The sequence below is a fragment of the Alligator mississippiensis genome, chromosome 10, assembly GCF_030867095.1.
Source record: "Alligator mississippiensis isolate rAllMis1 chromosome 10, rAllMis1, whole genome shotgun sequence".
Lineage (NCBI taxonomy): Eukaryota > Metazoa > Chordata > Crocodylia > Alligatoridae > Alligator > Alligator mississippiensis.
This window is the reverse complement of record NC_081833.1, coordinates 30,353,106-30,363,631: the sequence shown is the minus strand read 5'-3', so window position 1 is coordinate 30,363,631 and position 10,526 is coordinate 30,353,106. Positions and strand designations below refer to the sequence as shown.

General features: G+C 49.3%; 1 long non-coding RNA gene across 3 annotated transcripts; it reads left to right on the top strand.

Moving 5' to 3' along the window:
* Window positions 1-159: 159 nt before the first annotated feature.
* Window positions 160-9,061, top strand: LOC109285174 (uncharacterized). 3 transcript variants are annotated; one of them, XR_009455199.1, is made up of 5 exons: window positions 160-268; window positions 1,542-1,617; window positions 3,125-3,261; window positions 6,083-6,274; window positions 8,541-9,061. It is a non-coding gene; the product is annotated as an uncharacterized LOC109285174 (long non-coding RNA). The 3 variants fall into 3 exon arrangements; XR_009455197.1 differs by lacking the exon at window positions 3,125-3,261; XR_009455198.1 differs by lacking the exons at window positions 3,125-3,261; window positions 6,083-6,274.
* The last annotated feature ends 1,465 nt before the right edge of the window (window positions 9,062-10,526 follow it).

Here is a 10,526-nt window from a genome sequence, read left to right as displayed (position 1 = left end):
CAGACCAGTTTAAACCTACACCGGATGGCTGTAACTTTAAGCCACCTAAAATGTGCTTAAAACTAGTTTCTGGTGTTAAAGTGCAGACAGTTGGAGCTGCCTAAAATTAATGTGTAACAAGGCCCTAACAAAACCCTGAGTAATACCTACCCTGTTCTCTCACCACTCTAGGTCACTTATTAAACTAGCTTTGCCGGGGGAAGGGGCCACTTCGAGTGGAGAGGATGCTTCACCAGCCTGCAATGTGACAAGAGGAAGGGAAGCACAGGTAAGTATAAACGTCCGAGGAGCAGGAGGCCAAAACTGTCCTGGGAGTGGGAGGAAGGCACGAGCACCCTCAGGAGGCCTCAGGTGCCTCTACACTAATGCTCAGAGTATGGGCAATAAACAAGAAAAACTCACCCTCAGAATAGCCAGTTCAAACCCAAACATAGTAGGGATCACAGAAATGTGGTGGGATTCATCCCACAACTGGGCAGTGAGCATTAGGGGCTACAGGCTCTACAGGCGGGATAGAGAAGGAAAGAAGGGAGGGGGTGTGGCGCTCTATGTCAAAGAGCAATTCACATCCTCTGCCAGCAAAATGGGGTCGGAGGAGGGGAAGCTGAAGTGCTTTGGCTCAAGATACAAGGGGGTCGTGGGGAGAGGGATGTAACGGTGGGGGTCTACTACAGACCTCCCAACCAAGGGGAGGAGCTGGACCAGGAATTTTTGGGCCAGCTTGCAGAGGCACTTAAGGCAAGGGATGTAGTTGTTATGGGTGATCTAAATTACCCCGACATCTGCTGGGAGGAGCAGTCAGCCAGGTCGGACTGATCCAGGAGGTTCCTGTCCGAGATACAGGACCTCCACTTAACCCAGGAGGTGCACAGTCCCACCAGAGGAAATGCCCTGTTGGACCTGGTCCTGGCCACAGGCAATGATCTGGTAAGGGGGCTCCAGGTCCTTGACCACCTGGTTGATAGTGATCATCGCTTGCTGGAATTCATCATCCAGCGCAGGGTGTCAAGGGCCTGCAGTAAGGCGGTAGCCCTAGACTTCAAGAGGGCCAACTTCAAGGAGTTGAGGAGATTGGTGGGAGAGGCGCTGGGGTTCTTGAGGGCAGGGGAACTCAGTGCCCAAGATGAGTGGTCATTCTTTAAGGAGACAATACTCAGGGCCCAAGACGTGACGATCCCAACTAGAAGCAAAGGGGGCAAGAGTGCAAAGCCTCCCTGGCTCACCAAGGACGTCCGGGAATGCCTGGTTGCCAAAAAGGCACCGTACACCTGGTGGCAAGGGGGGACGATCTCCAAAGAGGAGTATACCTCCACTGCTCGGGCCTGTAGGGGGGCTGTTAGAACAGCTAAGGTGGACATAGAGCTAGGACTAGTGTCCAAGATCAAAGATAATAAAAAGTCCTTTTTCAAATATATAGGGAGGATGAAGAAGGCACCGGGAAATGTGGGGCCCCTGCAAGATACACTGGGCAATCTGGTGGTTGCAGCAGAGGAGAAGGCAGACATCTTTAACAAATAGTTCACCTCCGTTTTCTTGTGCAGGGACAGGGACTCCCCCACCGTGATTCAAGATGGACTCGAGGGGAATGCCTCAAGACCTAAGGTTGAGGAGGACCAGGTTAGAGTGCTACTGGAGGGGCTGGACATGTTCAAATCAGCAGGTCCAGATGCTGTCCACCCTAGGGTTTTGAGGGAGCAAGCAGGGGTTATTGCAGGGCCCTTGGCATGGCTTTATGAGCGCTCGGGTGCTTAGGCCAGGTGCCAGATGATTGGAAGATAGCCAATGTGGTCCCCATCTTTAAAAAAGGGAGAAGGGAGGACCCGGGCAACTATAGGGCCGTCAGTCTTACCTCAATCCTGGGGAAACTCTTTGAGAAGATCATCAAGGAGCACATCTGTAATAGGCCAGCATCAGGGATGATGCTCAAGGGCAACCAGCACAGTTTCGTTAGGGGCAGGTCATGTCAGACCACCCTGATTGCCTTTTACAATCAGGTCACAAAAGCATTGGATGCAGGTGTCACCGTGGATGTAGTCTTTCTGGACTTCAGCAAGGCCTTTGACACTGTCTCCCACCCCATCCTCATTAAAAAACTAGGTGACTGTGGCATCGATGCTTACACGGTCAGATGGATTGCGAATTGGCTGAAGGGTCATACTCAGAGGGTGGTGGTGGATGGGTCATATTCGACCAGGGGGGAAGTGGGCAGCGGAGTCCCCCAGGGCTCGGTCCTTGGGCCCGTGCTGTTCAATTTATTTATCAGCGATTTGGACTATGGGGTGAAAAGCAACCTGTTCAAATTTGCTCATGATACCAAAATACGGGGTGAGGTGGGGACGCTAGTAGGGAGGAAAAGACTGCAGAAAGACCTGGATAGGTTGCAGGGGTGGGCTAACAAAAACAGGATGCGTTTCAATACAGAGAAGTGCAGGGTGCTGCACTTGGGCAGTAGTAACCAGCAGCACACTTATAAGATGGGAAACTCCCTTCTTGAGAGCACGGAGGCAGAAATGGATCTTGGAGTCATTATTGACTCCAAGATGAACATGGGTCAACAATGCGAGGTCACGGTTGGCAGGGCTAACCGGACCCTATCGTGCATCCACAGGTGCATCTCAATTAGGGCCAAGGAGGTGATCCTCCCCCTCTACACAACACTGGTCAGGCCACAGCTGGAGAACTGTGTCCAGTTCTGGGCACCCCACTTCAAGAGGGATGTGGACAACATTGAGAGGGTCCAGAGGAGGGCCACCCGCATGATCCGGGGACAGCAGGGCAGACCCTACAATGAGAGACTACGGGACCTGAACTTGTTCAGCCTCCACAAGAGAAGGCTGAGGGGGCACCTGGTGACCGTCTATAAACTCACTAGGGGGGACCAGAAGGGTTTGGGGGAGACCTTGTTTCCCCTAGCGCCCCCCCACTGGGATAACAAGGAATAATGGCCACAAGTTGTTGGAGAGTAGGTTTAGATTAGACATCTGTAAGAACTACTTCACAGTTAGGGTGGCTAGGATCTAGAACCAACTTCCAAGGGAAATCGTGCTGGCTCCTACCCTGGGGATCTTTAAGAAGCGACTTGATGCCTACCTGGGGTCATGAGCCCAGTTTTCTTCCTGCCCAGGCAGAGGGTCGGACCTGAAGATCTGCAAGGTCCCTTCCGACCCTACTTCTGTGTTGCTGTGATTTCCTCTCCTACCTATAGTGTCAATGGCTATCATCTGATAACCTACCTTATTAATGAAGATCAAAGTAAAGAAGGTATTCAATAAGAGCTGTTACTAAAATGCTGTCTGTGCTAAGTAATAAGTATATGCTTTATCTGGTCTTCCTCATACTTCTGACATATTTGAAGAATGTGTTTTATTTTATTGCCTTTACTAGTTGCATCTCAGTTTGTGCTTTGGACTTCCTGATTTTCTCCCTGCATGCTCATATAATACGCTTATACTCCTCCTTAGTAATATGACTGAGTTTTCAGTTTTGTAGGATTCCCTTTTTGATTCTCGACTCATAGAAGGGCTTGCTGTTTAGTCAAGTCGGTTTCCTCATACATGTCTTATCTTTCTTCACATTGGGAAAGCTTGTTTTTGCACCTGAAGGTAGCCATATTAAGGATGCAACCAACTGTCCTGGACTCCTTTTCCTCTCATGTTTGCTTTCAAGGGGCACGTCCAGACAAGAGTGCATGTGTCCCTTGCCCCATCTCAAAGGGGGTAGAGGAGGGGTAAGAGGCATGTGCGGGAATGGAAAAATGTTCCCCGCACTGCAAACTTGCAGTGCAGGGAGAAAATTAGACCCCTGGATATCCAGGGGTTTAAAAAAATGAGACAAAAAAAAGCCGGGCAGGGCATGGGCCTGATCCATGAGCGTCCCAGAGCGTCTCCATGGTTGGCCCCTTACTCTGGTGCTGAAACACGCAGCTGGGCAGGCTCCAGTGCTGGTGAGTAAGGGGTCAGGGGAGCTGGAGGAGGGGGGAGGGGACCATGAGGGGACCCCTGCCAGCCCTACCAACTCCTCCAGCCGCCCCAATCCCTGCCCTGCCCGACCCCTCCCCCTGCCAGCCCCCAAGACACCTTCCCGGCCCTTCCCCCACTAGCCCCCAAGACCTCCTCAATCCCTGCCCACCTGGGTCCTGCCACCTTCAGGGCCCCTGTGCTGGACCTAGGGTGGCAGGACCCGGTGCAGTGTGCGGTCCCTGCGCGTCACGCCAGGTCCTGCCACCCTGGGCCCGGCCTGGCCAGGCAGCACAGGAGCCCTGAGAGTGGCAGGGCCCAGCTGCGGGGACCACGCACCACAGCCACCTTGTCCTGCCACCAAGGGCCTGGGCCAGCCAGGCAGCAAAGGGACCTCAGGGCTGGCAGGAATCAGCTGGGCCCAGCACACAGTCCCCACATGCCATGCTGGGTCCTGCCACCCTGTTTCCAGCTCAGCTGGGTGGCGCAGGGGCCCCAAGGTTGGCAGGGTCTGGCTGGGCCCAGCATGCAGTCCCCGCACTTTGCGCCCAGTCCTGCCACCCTGGGCCCCACCTGGCCAGGCGGTACAGGGGCCCCGATGGTGGCAGGGCCTGTCTGGGCCTGGCATGCAGGAACCACATGCTGCACCAGTTCCTGCCACCAAGGGCCCAGCCCAGCTGGGTGGCAGAGGGGCCCCAAGGGTGGCAGGTCCTGCCACCAATGGCCTGGCCCAGCAGCAGAGAGGCCCCAGGACCTGGCTGGGCCCTGGGTGGGGGGCTGGGGCCCTCCAGGATGCCTGGGACCCTGGGAGAGGGGGCTGGGGCCCTCCAGAGTGCCTAGGACCCTGGGTGGGGGGGCTGGGGCCCTCCAGGGGGAGCTGGTACCCTGGACAGGGCGGGGGATGTGGTCCTCCAAGGTGCCTGGGACCCTGGGCAGTGGGGCTGGGGCCATGTGAGGGATAGGGGCTGTGGCCCTCAAGGGGGGAGCTGGGGTCCTGTGAAGGGTGCCTTCCATGTGCTGTGTGGGGGGGCTGTACCCTGTAGGGTCCAGGGGACCCACCCCTCCTGAGCAGCCCCCTCACAAGATCCCCCACACCCAGTCCTCCCAGCAATTGCCCCACACATATCCACATAGTAACCCACATCCCTCCGCACACACCCACACACACATCTGCCTTCCCCCACACCCTTTCCCACCCCTCACAATCTGCCCCACACATACCCACATAGCAACCCACATCCCTCCACACACACTTCTGTCTTCCCCCACACCCTTTCCCACCCCCTTCCTGCAAACACCACATCCCCCCATCACACACCCATCATGTGCAAGGAAAACCAAAAGTACACATCAACACATATAGGTATTTAGAATTGATTTTATCCTGATGATAGAGACACTGGTAGGCTTCCACATTTCTTTAACATAGTAAATATACCAATAAAGCATTACCCTGTCGCTGTCGCTCTCTCTCTCTCTCTCTCTCTCTCTCTCTCTCTAGATGTGTGTGTGTGTGTGTGTGTGAGTGTGTGTGTGTGTGTGTGTGTGTGTGTGTGTGTAGAGTGGTCTTTTTTGTTAACTGTGGAAAAACATGGATTTTGGGATATTTTAAAAAATGAATTTGGGATGCTGCTGCAGCAGTCCAGCTGGCATAAGGGGTAATGTCCCCAGATACCAAGTGACCAAGCCCAGAAGCTCCTGAGAGCATGTAGCCCTGAGCTGCTTGCCAAGGCAGGTTTTTGTACTGCTGGGGCCAGGACAGGGCAGCAAGTATCCCTGAGCTGCTGGCCAGGGCAACTTTTTATATTGCTGGGGACAGCACAGATGCTGGCCCTGGGCTCTAGCTCCCCCTGGCTGCAAATCTGGGAGGAGCCAGGCAGGGTTATTTTGGCCCAAGTAGCACAATTTGCTTCATAATGAAGTGCATGACAAGCATGTGCACTGAGGCAAAAAGCCCCGACTCAAATTTGCACTGCTTCTATTTGAGCTGCTGTAAGCACACATGCTTGCATGTGTGGATGTGCCCAAGGGGATCATCTCCACCATTTTCCAGAGTTTGTTTTAATTGTGTTAAAGGCTTCTTTTAAGAAATCCAGTATCTTTATTCTGCTTTTTCCTTCCTACAGAAAAGGACCTTGAACTGTATCATTTCATGGTTACTGTCACCCAATTCTATGTTCAGCCTTCCTATGCTTAACTGACTCCTCCCTGTTGGCGAGCAGAAAAAAAAAATTGGGAAGGAAGTTGGCCTCTCCACCACCTTAGCACACTTCAAGGATGTGATAGACTATTTGTGCACTGCTGCATTTTCTTCCCAGGTGATCTTCCAGTCCCCCATGAGAACTATGTCCTATGATCTGGAAGCTGTTTTATGTGTGTGTATATATATATATATATATATATATATACACACAGCAAAAGCTCCGTTATCCGGCACCCATAGGAAATGTGGGGTGCCGGATAACCAAATGTGCAGGTTATGTGAGAGGCGTCTTTGCCTGGTCAGGCAAAGTCTCCCCTCCCGCTGCATCCAGCACGTCCACATCTCAGATTAACCATGCCACCCCTCCTGACCCTCCCCTGGTGTCAGTGTGCCGGGGGAAAGGGAGAGGGGGCTCTGCGCAGGCTGCTTAACCTGCACAGGATGCTTTCCACCAGGCTGTGGGATTTGACAAAACTGGAAGTCCCCATTCCGGTTTTCCTTTTGTCGCATCGACTGGTGTCAATTGCTGTGCCGGTTAATAGAGCATGCCAGTTAATGAAGTGCTGCTTAACACAACTTTCTCTCTCTCTGTATATATATATGTGATTTTAATTTTTTTAAAAGAAAGCCTCATACCTCTCTTTCTTCTGGTTTGGTGATCTGTAGCAGACACCCACTGTAACATCGCCCTTGCTCTTCTCTGTTTTTACCTTGACCCAGATGCTTTCAGTAGTGTGTGTGACTTACTGTAAGCAGGTTGCTAAGCCTGCTGGCTTCTCCAGGTTATTTTTGTTCCCTGAGGAGTTCGTCAGCCAGTCTTCCCAACTAAAACAGTCTTTAAGCAACAAAGAAGAAACAAATAAACTAAACCAAATAAACTAAACCAAACCCTTCTGTCTTGCCCAGGGCATTAGAGGGGAGCCCTTTAGCTCTGGCTCCAGCAGAACCGTCTGACCCTTTTTTGTATCAAGTTGTTAAGCTAAAAGCTTGCTTCCTTCTCTTCTACTTATTCTTCTGGAAGCCTTTAAAAAACATGCAGGACACTGCCCGCATATCCAAACACCCTGTAGCTGGGCCTTCTCAACATAGCTCAATACTGGTTCTTTAAGGGACAGATCATCTTGTTACACTTGCATCCCACCTCATACTGCACCTCATAACGAGCTTACACCTCCTGTCTTAGAAAACAACACTACCACCTTTTTTCTCTGCCCTGCCTGTCCCTCTGGAAGAAGTTATAACCACCCATGACAGTATTCCAGTCATATGAACCATCTAAACAAGTCTCCGTTATCCAAATTACATCACAATTATGTGCTTGTACTACGACTCCCAGTTATTTCTGCTCATTTCCCAAGCTGAAGTACACTTAATAGGATAGTAGATTGTTTTTCACAAACATAAACTAGGCAGAAAGCCACCAAGCTGATTGTTATTGAGTTTAATCCCATCTTCCAAGATGCCCAGGCAGAGTCAGGGCCTCAACGTGGTATATGATTTTATTACAGTACCTTAACAGTGGAGAGACCTTGTATAATTCAAACACAAAACCACCCCAAGGAAGTAATACGGACTGGCAACATATCAGAAAATTTGCCAGGGAACAACAGATACAGCGCAGACTCCAGCTTTGAGACTAGATATGGCTAATTATCTGATTATAGTGAATGAGGGCAGCAGAGTACTAAGACACACCACAACAGCCTCTCTAACTCCAGGCATTCAAAAAAATCATGAGTCAGGTCTCAACAATCATTACATTAGTTTAAAATAATGAGATTTTAAAAATTAATAAACTGTGGGACCATTTGCCTCCAATCCTTCTTAGCTTTTAGGAGCCATATTTCCAGCTTTTCTATGCTGGGACAAGGGCAAGGAACTGATTTTATTTTCAGTTGATGATGCAATTTCATATACAATCCCCTGACTCCAGCAACTGCAGCTTTAAAAAAAAAACCAAACAAACTATTACAGTCCTCTTGATAAAAGCCTAAAAAGCTGGAAACACTCCTACAGCCATGGAGGTTTATGAGAAACTAGGGAACATTTTGGTGTGTTTAGATATAGCTGGGACCACTGATCCCAAACTCTGCAAAATACCTTATCTAGGAGCATTTTATTTGAGGAGTACTGTGCTATGGATGAACTCCAAAATCTAGGGCCCTGTTCTGTTTCTCAGCAAAATTGCAGCTCTAACCTTTACACTATCCAATGCATTCAGAACTATACAGCTGCTCTAGAAACCCTGCTGGGCTTCTAGAAACATAAGCTCTTCTGAGCTCTGTGAGGAATAGCTGAGTGGGAGCTGGCTAGTTGCTGCTTTTTGTAGGTCAGCTGCCTTTGTAATAGATGTAACTGCTCTGTTTTTTTCTGTTATTTAGATTCCAGTTTGGGCAGCTGCTGAAGATCAGTGAAGATCATCACAAAGCCCAAAGTTTAATGAAATTTTAATGTACTTTAACTCTAGAAAATGAGTTCTTCATTAATTGTATCTTGTTCTCTTCCAATTAAAAAAGTTCCATTCTTCCAATCAGAAAGCAGGAACGATGGCTTGGACCAATCATGGGTTCTTAACAATGAATAGCCCCTTAAACAGTTCACAGACATTACATAATGAGAGGTCTGTGCATGAAGCCCTCAGTGAACTGGCAAGCAGGTTTCACCCTCAGCTGCTCCTAGTTGGTTCACCTCGCCCCCTGTGTACTCCAACAGCTTTGCAAGCAGAAATCATGATTTAGGGGCAATGTGTTTATTAATGTATGTAGCAAATTTGTAATGTAATGCAGGTTACTTTTGCAACCAACCAGGGAAACAGAGACAGTCTGCATAATCAAAACACTTTTGCTACACAGCGAGCATCCTAGGTTTTGATCTGGTGAAATAAAAAGGTTTCTGAGCCAGGTATGTGATCAACCATTTATTTTTCATGTGACAGTTCAGGTTATAAGAAAGTAAATAGATGATAGGCCTTCAACTGGGCCAGAACTATATAAGCAAAAATAATTTTGCCTCTCAATATCAGCATGCCTCCCTTCAAAATAGCCCATGGCCCACACCCTATTTTGAAAGCTCAAAGCTATAAAGACTTTGTGTAATGAACTATTATTTAAAATACCCAAACATCTCAGAGCTATGGATGCTCTTATGCAAAGGACACCAAGAGGATATAAAAGCAAACAACAGATAGGGAAGGTTAAAGTATTCAATGTCTTTTTTTCCACTTTGGTACTCATAAAAACGCTAATTGTTACCAAATATTAACACAATTAATTTTAAATTGGGAGACAAGAATGTGGGTGAAAATAAGCTACATAAACTAGATATAGTTGAGTCGGAAGGACTTGCTGTAATTTACTAAATAAAAACTAGCTGACACAAAATCTGAACCATCAGCATTTATTGTCAAGTCATGGTGGGCTATAAGAGGGCAAACATAGTAACTATCTTTAAAAGCTAGGATACAGGAAATTATAGACAAGCCAGCTTAATTTAAAGCTTGCTGGAACAAAGTTTTAAACAAATAATTTGCAAATACCTATGGTCAGGGCTTATTCCACCTATGAAGTATGTAAATAAACTTAGGGTAGCATCTTATTCTTTCGTAATAATCTAAGTGGCCAGTTTTGAATGTATACATGACATTTTTGGTTCTCATAGGTCCATGGATATTCTGTTCCCAGACAAGTAGCTTTGCATATATAGACAACTATGTACCTACACATAGACGTTAGTACTCTGCCCTGGGCTGTGGGGACACATGGTACAGGAAAAGCAGGTGGCATATCAAGCAGCCATTTAAGTGCTGATTCTTGGTGGGAAAGAAAAGGGAGGTGACATCTGCCTATGCAACAACAAACCTCTGGCTGCTGTTCCTACACCATATACCACCACTGCTACTCTGCCCTTCTTGCTGCTGGAGTCAGAGCTGCAACAGGGAATGTGTAGGCTGTGGGGTGAAGGAGAATGGGGCAGGGTGGGAATATGCACCCCATGAGATTGCAGGTGCTCCCCCTGAGAGCGAGCACTTTCGGCTTAGGTGACGGGCAGGGGGGAGGCAGGCGGAGTGCTGGTGTCCCCCCTGAGAAGTGCCACCACTTCTGGGCTCAGTGTCCAGCCACAGGGGAACTCTCCCTGTGTCCTCTACCCTGGTGGGCGATTGGCTATGGGGGGACCGCCCACCCACTCGGCACTGATGCTGCTACAGCCACCTGCGGGCAGTTCCTGCTCAGACCACGCTCACTGCAGATGTCAACGTGACTACTTGTCACCGCCACACCCAGTTGCCATGCTCTCCAAGCCTTGGGAGGCACACATTGCCTATGTCCAGGAATATAGCAGTACTAGATGCAAAAGGACCAAAAATGGCC